The sequence below is a fragment of the Ctenopharyngodon idella genome, chromosome 19 (assembly GCF_019924925.1).
Source record: "Ctenopharyngodon idella isolate HZGC_01 chromosome 19, HZGC01, whole genome shotgun sequence".
NCBI classification, from domain to species: domain Eukaryota; kingdom Metazoa; phylum Chordata; class Actinopteri; order Cypriniformes; family Xenocyprididae; genus Ctenopharyngodon; species Ctenopharyngodon idella.
The window spans coordinates 22,961,552-22,979,924 of NC_067238.1; the positions used below are offsets into that span (position 1 = coordinate 22,961,552).

Consider the following 18,373-nt stretch of genomic DNA (forward strand, 5'->3'; position numbering starts at 1 on the left):
AGCAAATGGCTGCAATATAACAAAGAGTGAAAAATTTAAGGGGGTCTGAATACTTTCCGTACCCACTGTATCTCTCTCTCTCTCTCTCTCTCTCTCTCTCTCTCTCTCTAAAATTGGAAGTCAACCCAGAAAACAAGAATGTCAGTTTTGTCTAGATGACTGATATTGTATCACACTAAGATTTCAAAAGTAGGTAAAAGTTTACTGGGAAAGTTCATGTAGTACACAGAAAAAGAATTATGCAAATTTCTATACAGAACATTTTTTTTTTTTTTTTAGTAATGTGTTACATATAAACAGAAAATTCACATTTGCATGTCAATTTTTTGTATGTAAAGTCATAAAATATACATTTGCAGACATTTAGTAGACATCACAAACATTCTATGTCATGTATTTATGAATATACATGTATGTCTGACAGATTTTGATAACTGAATGAATAATTTTTTTTTATTTTTTTACTGAGAATCAACTCATCAGTTTTGATTAGCAAGCCATGTGTATGTTGTGCAAATTGTAGACAATTTTACTTACCCTTTTGCACACGTGCCAAAGCACGAGCACTTTTTACTGTTTAGAGAAAAACAAGATCTCAATTGAGAATTGAGACAGAGTGATTGAGAAAAGCTAATACAATACTGCTATACAGATACCACTAGGTGACCCTGCCTTGTGTTGTTTTACATCCAATACCCAGCACTCAATTCTAATTACTATATTGACACTTGAACAATTGCTTAATTGGCAAGTAGTTTTCTTCTGTGACACAACATTGCAGTGTTTTGTCTTGAATTTCCTCCCTTGCATCTTTTTGTACTGTCTTGTCCTGTCCTTCCTCTGCATCACAGTGCCTTTGGATCACCTTGGCAATTTAACATCACATCAGGAAGGGTGTAATTGTTTGCTGGACTCACCTTCACGCATATTCTGGGTCAGACTAAAAGAACATCAGCAGACATGTCATGCATGTCCCTCTCTGTGTCCTCCCACTCCAGACTCTCTCACAGATGAAGAAATAGGGCACTTTACTGGCAGGTGCCAGTATGAAATGATGTTCTGAGAGGAAAGCAGCAGGTATATAGTGTTTACAGCCCATTGCAGTTTCCCAGAGATGGGCAGCATTTGGTTAACAGTTGGTTCTCACTGTGGGCTGCTGTCACAGTCAATTGAAAGTGTGTTGTTTTGCCCTGCCATCCACCCCGCTGTTGCACACATGCTATTCTAGAAGTTGATCAGACCACATAATGATACTGTGAAATCTCACTGTGATGAGACCTCTTTTGTGGATTCTTCTTTGGAGTGGATTAGAAAATTTTGGGTATATTTTCCCTGCTGATTGAAAATCCATTGCTGGTCACCAGCATAAGGGATGTTTTGCATGTTGGGACCAGCATGGGATGCTGGTTGCTGGTTTGCTGGACCCCCAGGCATGCATGGGAAGCAGGAGTGCCTTTTTCACAGCAATGCCATAGAACCATTTTTGATCCCCCAAGAACCTTTCAGTGAACAGTTATTAATAGAACTTTTTTTTTTCTTAGTGTGAAGAACATTTTAATAATCTAAAGAACCTTTTTCCAATATAAAGAACCATTTGTGGAATGGAAGGATTCCATTGGTGTTAAAGTTTTTTTCATGGAACCATCAATGCCAATAAAGACCCTTTATTTTTAAGAGAGTAAACCAAGAATGGAATTCATGCTGGTTTATGCTGGATTTCTCAGAAGGGCTTACAGTAGATATTGATACATAATTGGATTGATTATCCAATTAATCCTTTTCAGATGTTGTCACCTACACTCTTGTGAAAAAGAAGTGTGCTTAATTGTATCAAATGTGCACTTATATTGTAATTGTACAAATCTTAAAACTATACTTGCAGATAATAAAATAAAATATCACTTATTTGTACTTAGGAGAGTACACTTTCATGACTGTTTCTTTACACACTTAAGTATACTTTTAAAAAGTGCACTTTGTAATCATATCAAATTAGTTTTACTTTAGATTTAAAAAAAATTATTATTGTTAAGTAGTATGTCAAAGAATCAGCATCCAACGTAAAAATGTGCCAATCGGCTGTGCGGATCACTCCTCTGTGGTGACCCCTGACAAGAGATCAGCTGAAAGAGAGAGAGAGAGTATCACTCCTAAATTCCACTAATTGCATTTAATATAAATTTAAACTATAATACATTTGTATTTAATTGCAAATACCATGCACTTAAGTGTCCAAAACATTACATTCAGTTTGCATGAGTATATTATTTCTGTAATAAGTACTCTTTTTAAACATATGCTAAAGTGTACTTCTTTTCATAAGGGTAGGCCTGTAATAACGCATGTAATTATTGTTTTAGGCTACTGTTGTAAGTAATGTAGACTTTCTAAAAACTGTGCCAGCAAGTAATTTGATGCCAGTTCCAGTTTGTAATATTCATATAATCCTTGAATGATGGTAAACAGATTTGGCTTGCTGTCCAAGAGTGCTTGAGCTTGGGACTCGACTCGAGCACTAAAGTCCTGCCGCACTAATAAATGAAGTTAGTAATGAACGGATAGAAACAAGGCATGAGATGGGGTTGTGGAGGGATGCCAGAAGAACTGTCACGGTATTGAGGTAAGCAGCTGTTTATATGCTCTTACGTAATGATTGACAGGATTAGATGAGCCAGCTCCTCCAGAGCAGCAATAACTTTATTATATTATAAGTTTATGGCAATAATGGCCAATGAAGATAAATTTTAAAAGGAAGCATTAAAGGTATATTTCACCCAAAAATGAAAATTCTGTCATTAACTACTCACCCTCATGTCGTTCCAAACCTTTAAGACTTTTGTTCATCTTTGGAAAACAAATGAAGATCTTTTTGATGAATTCTGAGAGCTTTCTATCCCTCCATTGACAGCTGCACAACTACCACTTTGAAGCTTCAAAAAGTTCACAAAGAGATGTAAAACTAATCCATATGTATAGAGCGGTTTAGTCCAAATTTTCTGAAGAGATACAATTGCTTTATATGATGAACAGATTGAATTTAGGCTTTTATTCACAGCTCAAGCATGTACGCTTGACGTGCGGGAACCAATGAGGTTCATTCTTATGTGTCCGCAAGAGGTTTGTTCTTGTGCGTCAAGCAGGTTCGGATGAGCTTCTGTTTATGTTCGCTAAACAATGTTTATATGTGAATAAAACCCTAATTAAATACTGAAAACGCTCTTGAAGGTCTTAAAATTGACCTTTATGGCTCTGCATCAACTGCAAGCTTCATGGAATGGCTTTTATATTCCTGATAAAATTCACTACCTACTTTTTTTTCATTCAATATCAATTTCACTTAAAAATTGTATATTATGTAAGTAAAATATCTTGCCAATGTTGTTTAATGTATAGTAATATCTAGTTTTACCACAGTGTCCCAAGGTGCTGCTGTTCATGGAAATGCTGTAAACACTGTAATATAAACGTCTGGTAATACATCATTCCCAAACCTATAGCAGATTGCCACCCCAGCTTTGTTTTTCCACACACAGCCCCATTTAATCTTAATCCATTATTTGGCATGATGGAAAAAAACAGTTTAACAGTTTAAACGACCTTTCCGCTTGTCTCAAAGGGCGCCCTCCCCAGCTTCCCTCCCTCCATCTCTCTGCCAACAGCCCACCATTGTAGGGAAAACAAATTAATTAGAGTCTGAAGAGCTGGAATCTTTGTAGCCAGCTAATCAACAGTGGTAATAATTAAGCAAAGAAGGAACAGCATGTGCATTTAGAGAGGTATGACGTGGCTGGATCAATGGGAAAGGTATCATGGCGCTACAGAGCATCCAATCAGGCTAGTGTGGCGCTGTTGCAGAATTACCTGACCTCAATTCCCCTTCCCCACACACCCTGACCTTTAAAACAGAAAGACATTTTATTTATTTTTTATATCAGAGGCCTTTTAATCAAGTTAGGGCAAATGTCTGCCTCTGACACTCTTTGCTGAGGTCATGATTTGCCATTTTGTTTATCCTATGACAGAAAGGTTAGCTCAAAAGATGAGTCTGCATGATGATGGTTAAAGAGGCTCACTCAGGATCACTTAGTAAAATCAGGTAAAAAAATATATTGAAAATCTTTTTGTGACAAACATATAAGTAGGAACTCGATTTGTACATTTTCAGAAGAATTTGTAAGTGATGTTAGCCTGTGCAAAACTTGCTGCCACAATACTAGGTGTTGCTGAGTTGCTCTGAGTGGATTTTATCATGTTGCTAGGGCGTTCTCTATAGTTTTCTTAAGTTTATTTAATAAATTGTCACAGTCAGTTGCAGAAAAGAGGTGAGATTGGCAGGATCTGATCGTAGGCAATAATACTTTATTTAACTTAATCTCAGAAACCAATACACGAAAAAGCAAGTTGGAGACTTGGCGGACGGAACCAGGGGAACGAGTGACTGAGGTGGAGCTGTTGGCGGTGGAGACCCCGGCAGAACCAAAAGGCCACCGATACCGGGCGACACAGAAGGTCCTGGAGACCAAGGTGGAGCCATGGGGATGAGCGGCCAAGGCAAAGCCAGGGTGCCGGAGGACTGAGGCGAAGCTGGAGCGCCTGAGGACTGAGGTGGAGAAGGAGGAAAGGCAGAGCCCAACAGAACCGAAAGGGTGGAGGGACGAGTTGCAGACGAAGACCTGTAAGTCCAAGGCGACTGACCAAGGCAGAGCCAGAGGGATGAGGAAGCCCAGTGGAGCCATAGGGACAATGGTTCCAGGTGGAGCTGAGGGGGCAAGAAGCCACGGTGGAGCCGACAGGTCCACGGGCTGAGGTGGAGTGACAGGCTCAGAGGATATAGGCGGAGCGAAGGGGTGGCAGTCCAGGGTTGAGCTGATGATCTATCAGCCAGAGGCGGATAGCGCAGGAGTAGACGAAGGGCTGATAACAGGCAGTGAGGACAGGGCTGAAGGACTAGGTAGTGCAGGCAGGGTACTGTTTAGTAAACGGCCCTTCTGGTCGATACTGGACAGGCAGATTTCTCAGGAATGACCCTCTTGGACGACGCGGAACAGACAGACACCTCAGGAATGCCTCCTTGGCTGATGCGTAATTCTCAGGCACGGCTCTCTTGGCCGACTTGGAATAGGCAGAGGAGATAGGAGTTGAAGGCAGGGCGTGAACATCACAGACATCAATAATTCAGAGCTGGGCGACAAAACAGGCTTGATGCAGGGCAATGAAACAAGAATAGTGCTCTCTTCACACTCCAACAATATTAAGAGTTCAGCGCACTTACATCTGCTGAAATCGAAGGGACAGGGTTTCATTCCACTCTGTCATTCCACCAATATGTCCACGGCACTGGCACGGACACTGTTGCATTTTTGTCGAGCTTGGGCTCTGGGACGATCTTAAGGCTCGTTCACACCAACAACGATAACTGTAAAGATAATTATACCGATAATTATATTAGCGTCCACACCAGCAGACGATCTCGTTCTGTTTATTCTAAGCACGTGCTGGTCTGCCGCTTTAAATGCTCGAGCTTGTTATAGCAGGATTGATTCTGATTAGCTGTCAATGATTTTATCATTCATTAGCTGGATAAAATCATTCTGAAAGTGACTCCAACTGTACTGTTTCTCTGTGCCGTTATCAACTATTCTTAATATTGAGAAGGATTTTTAGAGCTATATCTTCATCGTTATCTTTTTAGTTATCGTCCTTGATGTGAATGGGCCTTTAGGCTCAGGCATTACCTCTGGCGCTGACATCGTGGTGGGCTCAGGCTCTGCGTCTACGGTAAGCTCGGGCTTAACGTCCAAAGGGCTGGTGGCTGCGGATGTAGTGGGTGCTGTGTGCACTTCAGGTGCGCTGAATTCCTCCTCTCTTGCCGATGGTAAAGGGTGAACCATTATAGAAGCATCCATTTTACATACTCCTTAAACGTCCTTAGCGGACCGCTCTGTGTTGAGACCTGCCTGGAAAACACACACACAGGCTGTCGTCGTCATAGTGGACAAGATGGTATCCAGGAAGGCCTGTGTGTTTCTCTTAAGGGACTGTTCCCCATGCGAGAGGAGGAGGATTCACGGTGGGCTGCAGAATAGAGGTGAGATAGGCAGGATCTAATCGTAGGTAATAATAGTTTATTTATTTTTAAACTCAGAAACCAAAACACGAAATAGCAAATGGGAACAGAACAACTGATAGCGTGATGAGAACGGACAAAAAACTTAAAAAGAAACACAGAGCTTAAATACACAGGGCAAACCAATAAACGAAATTGAATGAAACACAGGAAACTAAACAAAAACACATATCAAACCCACTCAAAACCAGAAACCGAAACAGATTACCAGTAACAATAATTTTGTCCCTCGGTGGCCCAGTTTTCTCTTTCCATGAAAGTCTATAGGAATTTTTCACCTGTTTTATCATCCAAAAAAAGATGGCTTAGAAAAGTTAAGCATTAGGATTTGAGGTTCATATACATAATTTGAGTTTTGTTCAAAGTATGAACAATAGTAATTAGGAATGCACAATAAATCTGCAATATATCAGTTATCAGTCAGATATTACGTATTACAAACATTGCATTAAATATTACAAATATTATATTAAACATATATTTTATATCTGTATTACTCAATATTGGATATTTATATGTACATGCTAATTTCCCCTAATCGTACATGTAAATTACCTTTGCCTTATCTAAACCTCATTTAAAAATACTTGAAATTAATTATTTATAATAAATAAATAATTACATGTAATCTTTAGCAAATCTTAAAATGAGTATTCATTATAATGTTGTATAATCATTATAATGTTGTGATGACTAAATTCACTTGTAGCATTTAGTGTTTTAATATTGTACATTTATTTGAATATGAAATAATTATCTTCTTAACTTTATCAAGCAGAATTTTTATATCAGTCTTGATTTTCTTGATGCTCCATGCAAACACGTCCTCCTTGGCTCTGGCTAGAGAGATTTATGAAGTTCGCTGTAGGAGGTGGATGGCTGCAACCTGTAAGATGTCTGTCTGATGGTAATATGTGTTACCAGGGGCATATATGCCAAAACCCATGACCTGACGAGCAAGTACTGAGAATCCGTGCTGACATGCAGAGTTAACAAGTCTTTTAGTCCTCTCAAGCATCTCTCAAGGTATCTAAGAAAAGACCTGACGTCTGAGCCACTGAGGTTAATGGCCTGAGGTCTTGCTGAGGCCCTTCCGTCGTTAACAAGAAAAAATCTCAATGACTCACAAAGTATCAGTCTACTTCTGATGAATGAAAAAAGCAGAGAAACCTGAGGTAGAAAAGGTGTGTAGTCCGAACAGTTTGCACTTCTGTTAACATTTGCCTACGTCAGTGTGATCCAAGGACACAGAGGCAGTTCTTCTCAGCTTGTCATGTAGACAGACAGTCTCCGGCAGTGACATTGATGTTTGATGTTTTAGCGGCCGTTGGCTCATCTGTCGCACATCCAGTGCACATCTGCCATCAGCAATCTAAACCCTGACACAAACCATATCTCAGATGTTTGACTCTGAAGAACAGCCTCTGAACACACACATCCATTAGGGTGATTTTAGCTCATGCACATTACTTTTTGTTAGTATGTCTGGATAAGAGCATCAGCTAAAAGCTTTAAATGTAAATGTTTACCTACACCATTACGGTAAAATGATTGTGCTAAACTGAGAGTTTATTCATAAATAGAGTAAGAATAGATGAAAAGCAAATGAATCATCTAAATGCTGATGTTTATACTGAATGCTTGATGTTTATTCACTATACAAATCATTAGATACTGTTGGACCATGTGTGCTTATTGTTCAAAGCTTAGATTAGGTTAGGTTTTATTCATGCTATTAGTTCTATAAATAGGTGGTCTTGTGGTTTTAAAGGGAAAAAAAAAACAAGAAATATCTGCATGAAAACCTCTTCCGTATTGCTCTCAGTCTTAATTTATTTCTGTTGGCTTGGAATAAAATAAAATAAAATTATATCTTAGCTTTTTAATTTTATTAATTAAAAAGTGTCACATCAGCACATAAAAGGTTTTTATACAACAGTTCAATAGTTACTTTTTTTTTGCAGAATATTTTTGCACAGCCAATGGAAATAGATCCAAAACAAAGCAGAATCAACTGCCTTCCAAGCAACACAGTTTCAGAGTCAATGTTTTTAAAGAAATTGGTTGATTGAATGATTCAATGACTCACTCACAAACACATTAATTTGTTTAATTCCTGGATGAATCAGTATTTTTCAGCTAATAGGCTGAAATCCAATGAATTATCCAATGATTCATTTGCAAAGACAGTCACTTGTCGCCACTTACTGGAGTAATTTAACCTACATAAAGAATTTAAAAAAACTATAAAATTAATATATATTGTTAAACATTATGTTCGTTTTCTAAAATATTTTATGTTCTACTATATTTTTTTCCCCTGAAATCTGTAATTTATGATTTGGGCATACAGTTGTAGCAGTAGAACTGCAGGTTGTGGGTTTTAATGTAAACAAACAATCTCACATCCTTGTCAATCTTCCTTCCGTTTTACCTCGACCCCTCCTTTCCTCAGCACCTCTTCATACACCTGTCACACAATCACACATTCTGCCTCCCTGGATGCGGCAGCCCTGACCTAGTTTCTATAGCAACCACACAGGTCCTCCAGGGCAAAGAAAAGGCCTGTGACAACCACCTTGCAGGTTCCCTCTCTTCTTTCATCTGCAGAGAGGCTGGTGAGAATAAAAAGGGAGGGATGGAAAGAGAGAAAAAACAAAACAACGTAATCTATCTATTAATATCTACTTTTCCATCATATACATTTTACTATAAATATCCTCTCACTTTTTCATACCCATCCCTGTCTCTTCTTTTAACATCCCAGCTTGATCAGGTCTCAAACAAGCGTCTGATCTCTCTTGACCTCACATCCACTGTTACTGAAGTAAAATATTTCTTATTCTTGTTCTTTCTGTACAAAAAAAAAATCACTCTCTTAATCACTTACAACCTTAACTTACAAAAAGTACTTTACAATTAATAGAAACCAAAATAAATAGATAGATAGATAGATAGATAGATACTCATAGGTGAAGCAAATTTTGTTGATTATCTCCTAACAAGGCCACTTGTCGAGATCTGGGTAGATTAGATGGTAAGCAAACAATCAGTTCTCGTAATCAACGTGTTGGACGCAGGAGAAATGGGCAGGAGTCCTGACTGACCTGACCAACTTTGACAAGGGCCAAATTTTTATGGTCAGATGACTGGGTCAGAGCATCTCTGAAATGGCAAGGCTTGTATGTTGCTTGTATGTTGCTCCCGATCATTTACCAACAGTGTTCCAAGGAGGCACAAACTGTCAACAGGTTGTTGGGCGTTCAGGGTTCACTGGTTGCACGCAGGGCAATGAAGGCTATCCCATCTGGTCTGAGCCAAAAGAAGGTCTACTGTGGCACAAGTCACACTATTGTCGAAAGTACCTACAATGGGTACGCGAGTGTCGGAACTGGACCTTGGAGCAATGGAAGAAGGTCGCCTGGTCCAATGAGTCATGTTTTCTTTTACATCGCTTGGACGGCCGTTTACCTGGGGAAATGATGGCACCAGGATGCACTGTGGGATGACGACAAGTCGGTGGAAGGAATGAGATGTTCTGGGCAATGTTCTGCTGGGAAACCCTGCCTCTTACAGCAGGATAATGCACCCTGCCACCGTGCACACATAGTTCAGGAATGGTTTGAGGAACACGATAAAGAGTTCAAGGTCTTGCCCTGGCCCCCAAATTCCCCAGATCTCAATCCAACTGAGCATCTGTGGGATGGGCTGGACCAACAAGTTCGATCCACTTTGGTTCCATCTCGCAACCTACAGGACTTGAAGGATCTGCTGCTAACGTCTTAGTGCCAGACACCACAGGATACCTCTTGTGGAGTCCATGCCTTGGTGGGTCGGCGCTGTTTTGGCAACACATGAAGGACAGACAGTATAATAAGACAGGTGGTCATAATGAAATGATCTGGATATGTTCTTTTTACAGTATTAATTATATTATATTATAATCAAGTATTACCATCTGATACCATCATCTGGCCATGGTACTACTCTAGTGCTTTTTGTAAGGGATATAGCTGCAAAAATGATAGATAAAATTATTCAGTTGTTATTTTAAACTTTGAAAACACATTTCACATGACAAAAAATGGTAAAAAACAAAACAAAAAAAGGGTACCACAATGTCTTAGTGATTGCAAAAACAAAATATACTACAGGAGGGGCTCCAACATTCATCTAGAGATGCTACAGGTGTTTTCAACATTGCCCCAATAACAGGTGGTGTGTGTCTCTGTATTTTGTGTGCGCATATGTGTAGGTTTGCACACAGGCCAGCTGGCTTCTAGCAGGCCTGACCACAGGCTGACCATGGATGTGTGTCCATGTTGTGAGGAGGAAGGGAAGGTGCCTCAGATTAGCACTTCAAAGGCACAAGAGCCCAGTGTGGAGATTAAAGCCCAGCGTGTATCAAAGCCCCTCAGGTGGCCAACAACACACAGGTGTCCCCACACAACAGCGTTTGTGTGTGCGTGTGTCAGTGGTAGAAGGAGTACAGTATTGATGATAATGTGGACAAATGACTACGAAATGTAGGATTATGAGAGGAAATGAGCATTGCTGAAAAATGAGGATACTTATTGTTATTAACCTTTGGACAGATGTATTCCACACAAACATGTCTGGGAACTTTTACTTTAAAATAATAATAAAAATAATAATGAACAGAAAATTATATTACATTTTGTACCAAAATCAAAGGAAAATTCAAATAAACCATAAGAAATTATATTTTGCATAAATATAATTGTGACAAATATAATTATGAGATAAAGAGATAAATATAATTATGAGATAAATATACTGTAATTATTTTAGAACTTGCAATATTTTTTTCATTTCATTTTTAATTTTGTTTTTCAGCACATATATTTATACTCTCGTCCAAACTTTTCGGGTCAGTAAGACTTTTAGGGTCAGTATAAGAATTTTTTTTTTTTTTTAAGAATTTTTTTTTTTTTTTTTAAATTATAACTTTTTTTTCAGCAACACTGTAAATAATTATTTTCATGATTTATCACAACATTTTTTCTTTTGTCAAATCAACTTAAATAATCAATGTGCTTCAGATAACATAATACTTTGAGTTTCTGTTGATTAAACCAATCACCTTCATTGTATTAACTCAAATTTTTAATTTCAATGAACTCAAAATTTTAAAGCAACCAAGTAACTTACTTTTTTAAGTTAAACCAACAATTCTTTTTCTTTTTTTTTTTTACAGTAAAGAATGCATTAAATTTATCACAAGTTGCAGTGAGTACACTTTTACATTGTTACGAAAAATTGTTTCATTTAAATTCTGTTCTTTTAAACTTTCTTTTCAATGAATCTTGAAAACAGGACTCATTTTTCTGCCATATTAAGCAGCACAACTGTTTTCAACAGTGATAATAATGTTTCTTGAAGACCAAATCATGATATTAGAATGATTTTTGAAGGACACTGAAGATTGAAGTAATGGATTACATTTTAAAGTAGGCTATTCAAACTGAAAACAGTTATTTTAAATTGTAATAATATTTCACAATATTACTGTGTTTACTGTATTTTTGCTCAAATAAATGCAGCCAAATGTTGAACGGTAAAATGTGAAACATTATTTAGTCAATACAAAAATCAAAGGAATTTTGTTTATATACTCCATACACAATCATACAATGTTATTTGCTGAGTTTTATCATATTTATCAAAGACAAGACACAACTTTAATTTTCATTGTCGCATTAACCTCCAATGTAATGCTGTAATGCCCTTTATCACTATCCGGATTACTTCACTAACTTGTTTTGAACAGACATTTATCCAGAGGGACTTCATCCAGAGAACACTAATTACAGATGCAAGGTTAAGTGCACTGCTGATCTGAATGATGGAAGAACACAACAACTCTAATTTATCTCATGAAGAGCTCGCATCTTCTCACCCTTCTCCAATCCCTAACCTTTAAAGACCACCCCATACACCTGATCGATGTGAAGTACATCTTACATCAAGGGGAATATGTGGCATATGTGATGTGCCGAGCGGATGTCACGACGCATCCAGACGCACAAGCTTTCCTGAGGATGTGACTCAACCATCGAACATCCATTAATTACACAAGCTCTCTCCTCTTTTAGAAGAATGTATGCTTGAAAACACACACACCAGCACTTCTGGAGTGAACAACGCTTAATAGGCTTCATGCCTAAAGTCACATGAACAAACAGGAAAACAGATCTCATCGCATCTGCTTATCGAAGAAAGTGTTAACAGCAGCACTATAACCTGACGGCGATATCTGTGAACTTTTAAAGTAATCGGCTAGCTAGTTCTTTTTATTGTTGGTGTTTTATTCTATTTAAATATATAAATGTTACTGAGAAGAAGAAGAAGAAGAAAAAAGTTTAGATATAAATCTGCATATGCGATGGACATCAGTTATGCTCATCTTTGCTCACTCCTATCTTGAGTAAAACGGCTCTATATTTAACAAAGCACATACAAAAGACTTGAACCGGAAGCGAAGCAACATGTTTTTACAAAATACGGAAGTTTGTTGTACATAACTCCCATAATTCCCTTCAAATGTATCATTTCTGGGAACCCCGTTCTTATTTTTTGTCTAAAACAAGGCAGCAGCTGAACGACAGAGAGCATTGTGGGTGGAGTTGTCAGGGTTAGGCTACACTGTAGTTTTGACCCCACTTCACAAAGCTGCGATGTGACCGGGACCATCCACATGAGAGAATTTTTATCCGATATCCGGATCAATAATACTCAGCTATTGATCGGTAAACCACAGAGGTGGGAGTATAGAGGGATGAAGGGAGAGCGGTAAAAAATAGAAACAGGCAGACATAAAAAGAGGGGGGTGAGGAAAAAAGAGAAAAACAGGGGAAAAGAGACCTGAGAGTACAGACAGAATGGAAGGAAGGGAAATGTCATGTATTACTGATGCTCACTAGTCCTATTTATAGACTAAATGGTCAAGTGTGTGTGTGTGTGTTTTAGGAGGGATGGAGTGACTGATGATGTGTAGAGGAGGAAAAGAGCCCAAATCAACCAGTACATTTGAGTGAACACTGCACAATTCTCAACAACAACAACAACAACACACACACACACACACACACTTGTGCATGTGGTTTATGGGGACTCTCCATAGGCGTAATGGTTTTTATACTGTACAAACTGTATATTCTATCCTCTAACCCTAAACCTAAAACATCATTCTGTATGATATATAAGTTTTCCTAATGGGGACCAAAAATGTGCAGTGTTTGTGTGATGACGTGCACAGGTACAGTCTGTCTGAAGTACAGTAGACTACAATGTGTGTTTGCATGTGTGTTTTAGGTATGACATAAATGTCCCCACAAGGATGGCAATACTAGAAATCTCTGACCTTGTGGGAATATTTTTGTCATACCTGAACCACACACACACTTTGTAGTCTACTTCAGACAGACTGTACCTGCGCACGTCATCACACAAACACTATCCAAAGAAAAAGAAAAAAAGAAGAAGATATGCAAGACCTTTTATTGATTTGTTATTTTTAACAAACAGAAACTTTGGTGTGTAAATATTAATTGAATATTTGAGTAAATATTTGCTCTTCTGTGGTTTTAGTTTTAGCTGTTTAAATATTGAAATCTGGACTCTGAGCCTGATGGACTTGTTCTCAAGTTCACGTCTTTGCAATTTGGGCAGGAGCATTGTCTTGTTAGAAAATAACATCTGATCATTCCTCTTTAGAAAGCAACTTTTCATTTGTGGGAAGCAAGCCATTCTGTAATATTCTACTGTACTCCAAATCATTAAATGACTTTTCACAGTGAAGTAGTTCACCAATTCCAGCAGCTAAAAAGGCTCCCCACACAATGACACCTCTTCCTCCATGCTTCACTGTGGAAGAGATGCATTTATTATTATATTTTTCACCAGAATTTCGAAGACACCGCTCTGAAGCCTCTGGTTTCATTGTGATTCATCACACCACACAACTCTGCTGAACCACTCTAAATCAAACTTCCAGTATTCTGCCAAAAATTTCATTCTGTCTTTGATGTTTTTCTGAGACGGCAATGGCTTGTTAAGTAGTGCATTTTTTTATTTGTGGCTAAGACCATTAAAAGCTTAGTATTTAGCCATGTTGGGGAGTTTGTGTGTAATATATATATATATATATATATATGGGTCATTGACGATTAAGGTTTTTAAAAGTGTTAAAAAACGTAATGGACATATAATTAATTTTGAAGTTTTTATAATCAATTAACACTGCTTTTGTCATTTTTTACAAGATGGACAAAATTTGTCACCAAAAAAGTTATTCAGTTTAACCAAAATTTTGGTTTTACCGAATGACACTTTTGGTTATACCGAATGACGATATTTTCAAAAAATTCTAACAGGCTGATATCTAGCTAGCTAGCTAGTTAGCTTGAAAAATCAAACATTTTATATGTAGTACGTTTTTAAAATATTACAACATTTTCTATGTTTTATAATGGTTGTACCGAATGACCTGATGTTTCGGGACATGCGTATGAGCAAGTGAAAACATAAATTTTTCAAAGAGTTAAAAGAGAGTTAGTTACTTTGCTTCACGACCATGTGGTCCTCTGCAGGTGTCTGAATGTTGGTACATCCTGTCACATGATACTGACCGCATGACTTGATTCAAAATGGTCCCTTTATATTGGTTACTCCGAATGACATCAATGAAATTAATTTTTCCAGACATTTTTCTCATAACAAAGCAATGACTTCTACACATAATTTTAATACCATTTTGCCATATATATATATTAGTGCTGTCAAATGATTAATCACGATTATTCGCATCCAAAATAAGTTTTAATGTGTGTGTACTGTGTATATTTATTATGTATATATAAATACACAGACATATGTTTATTTAAGAAATATTTACATGAATATTTATTTTATATATAATTTATATTATATATAAATATAAATATTTTATACATAAATAAAATATAAAATACTAAAAAAATAAATTATATATATATATATATAATATTGTAAATAAATATTATATATAGGCCTACAAAATAAATATACACAGTACACACAAACTTTTATTTTGGTTGCGATTAATCATTGACAGCACTAATATATATATAATGGAAGATTATCTAATGTCTATTATAATAATACATGTATAAGCTAAATACTGCTAAATACTGAGATCTATTTGATAACCAAAGGAACAGGTTTGGGAACACAACTTCTAAGATAATATCTATTCCAGTGAAAACAGATACTACAACATACCAGTGGGCTGTAATATTCCTGGGAAGTCAAAAGGCAGTGCTGCTGGATATGCAAAACAATGGGTTATATAACTGAAAAAGTTCTGCAACTGTGAATATGCTGAGAGACATACAAGTATGTGTCCTCTAAATCATCTCCTGTCCCACACTTGAGGGTCAAATCCCACGACTGGCACCACTCCAAATGGGCGTAATACAAGCATGAGAGGGTGTTGAAGCATAGAGTCACACCTGTGTGTTTCTGCTCTACTGATTCCATGTGAAGTTTACTGTGCTTTCATGCATGTGCTGCTTATGTGTCAGATCAGCTCTGCATGAACAGTGTAGTATAGTAATATTCTGCCCATGATGATTACATCATCATCATTATCATGCTTGGAGAAGATAGACGATGTCTGTCTTCTGAGTGATGGAGTGTCTGTCTCTCCACAAAACACTTTGGCCTCAGTGACTGAAGGTTGCCATAGCAACAGGATACTAGCTATGTGGCTTCATTAAGCAGAAGCCTGTGGGCAAACATGCAAGACACAGTCATACTCACACACACATTCTTGAGTTTATATATTAACCATATGAAATGACATTCTAGCAGACAAATACATAAATACACAAACACAGCTTAATTCTGTCTCCGTTTTGTTTCAGTCACTTCGAAATGCGTTAGTAAATTAGATCATTTGAAGAGACTGCCATCCAGTGGCACACGCCAGTATAAGTCACACATTATGTACCTCCTCTGACTAAAAATACTTCAGAAATACATACACCATAAAGAGCATATATGAAACTATTCAACATATGCATATTTATGTGTGTTTGGTTCCAACATACAGGTGCTGGTCATATAATTAGAATATCGTGAAAAAGTTCATTTTTTTATTGTAAATTATTTTAAAAAATGAAACTTTCATATATTCTAGATTCCCTACATGTAAAGTAAAACATTTCAAAAGTTTTTTTTTTTTAATTTGTTGATTAGAGCGTACAGCTAATGAAAGTCCAAAATCCAGTATCTCAAAATATTAGAATATTTACATTTGAGTTTCATTAAATGACCATCCCTACAGTATAAATTCCGGGTATCTCTTGTTCTTTGAAACCACACTAATGGGGAAGACTGCTGACTTGGCAATGGTCCAGGAGACAATCATTGACACCCTCCACAAAAAGAGTAAGTCACAGAAGGTCATTACTGAATGGGGTGGCTGTTTACAGAGTGATGTATCAAAGCATATTAAATGCAAAGTTGACTGGAAGGAAGAAATTGGGTAGGCAAAGGTGCACAAGCAACAGGGATGACCGCAAGCTTGAGAATACTGTCAAGTAAAGCCAATTCAAACACTTGGGAGAGCTTCACAATGAGTAGAATGAAGCCGGAGTCAGCGCATCAAGAGTCACCACACTCAGACATCTTCAGGAAAAGGACTACCAAGCCACTTCTGAACCAGAAACAACGTCAGAAGCATCTTACCTGGGCTAAGGAGAAAAAGAACTGGACAGTGAACAGTGGTCGAAAGTCCTCTTTTCAGATAAAAGTAAATTTTGCATTTCATGTTGAAATCATGGTCCCAGAGTCTGAAGGAAGACTGGAGAGGCACAGAATCCAAGCTGCTTGAAGTCTAGTGTGAAGTTTCTGAAGTCAGTAATGATTTGGGGGGGCCGTGACGTCTGCTGGTGTTGGTCCATTGTGTTTTATCAAGTTCAAAGTCAATGCAGCCATCTTCCAGGAGATTTTGGAGCACTTTATGCTTCCATCTGCTGACAAGCTTTATGGAGATGCTGATTTCCTTTTCCAGCAGGACTTTAGCATCTGCCCACAGTGCAAAAACCACTTCCAAGTGGTTTGCTGACCATGATATTACTGTGCTTTATTGGCCAGCCAATATGCCTGACCTAAATCTATGGGATATTTTCAAGAGAAAGATGAGAAACAGTCGATCCAACAATATACAGATGATCTGAAGGCTCAATAGTGCCTCAGCAGTGCCACAGGCTGATCACTTCCATGCCACACTTCACTGATGCAGTAATTTGTGCTAGGAGCAAGTCATTTGCTGTAATATGTCCTGCCGATCAAGTATTGAGTGCACAAAAGAACATACTTTAAAGAACTTGAACTTTTCTGTTTTGCAAATCCATTTTTTGATTGATCTTAGGAAATATTCTAATATTTTGAAATACTGGATTTTGGACTTTCATGAGCTGTACGCTCTAATCATCAAAATTTAAAAAAAAAACTTTTGAAATGTTTTACTTTACATGTGGGGAATCTAGAATATATGAAAGTTTCATTTTTAAAAATAATTTATAATAAAAAAAATGAACTTTTGGATGATATTCTAATTATATGACCAGCACCTGTATGTTGGCACAAATGTTTTTTTTTGCTCATGATCAAAAACGGGAACAGAGAAAGATGTCATATTTGATGCTGAACACTAGAGGGAGCTAAAGATCAGTTATTAATATCAGTTTAGGTGCTCATTGGGTTAATTAGAATGAAATCAAGCATAACGTTTAACAGGATGTGCAAATAGACAAGCAAATACCACATATAAATAAGGCGAACAAGTAAAGTGAGTAAATACATTAGATTATAAGAAACAGATTGAAACAATCATTGACGTATGTAGTATAATTGTGAAATATTAATCCTGGGACATAGGATTACTATACATATTATTTTCAGAATTGGTACAACATGATATTTGATACAGTTATACGACACTGCGAATGAAACCTGCTATCACTGACATCAAACTTGAAGTCGCGTGTCTTCATGTTGCAAGATTTAAAGGGTTAGTTCACCCAAAAATGAAAATAATGTCATTTATTACTCACCCTCATGCCGCTCTATAGCCGTAAAACCTTCGTTTATCTTCCGAACACAAATTAAGATATTGTTGATGAAATCCGATGGCTCAGTGAGGCCTCTATTGAGAGCAAAGCCATTCAAACACTTAAG

The 18,373-nt window shown here is 37.4% G+C and overlaps 1 long non-coding RNA gene across 4 annotated transcripts in view; it reads right to left on the minus strand.

Moving 5' to 3' along the window:
* Positions 1–5,526: 5,526 nt before the first annotated feature.
* LOC127500443 (uncharacterized) overlaps positions 5,527–18,373 on the minus strand; it is a 35,524-nt gene continuing 22,677 nt past the window's right edge. The window contains exons 2-4 of one of the 4 annotated variants that reach the window (XR_007926343.1): positions 10,083–10,140; positions 9,094–9,966; positions 5,527–8,981 (exon numbers count right to left, since the gene is read on the minus strand). This is a non-coding gene — a long non-coding RNA (uncharacterized LOC127500443). Of the gene's footprint in view, positions 9,967–10,082; positions 10,141–18,373 lie in introns of all 4 variants that reach the window. The other 3 variants (XR_007926344.1, XR_007926345.1, XR_007926342.1) reach the window with 3 other exon arrangements.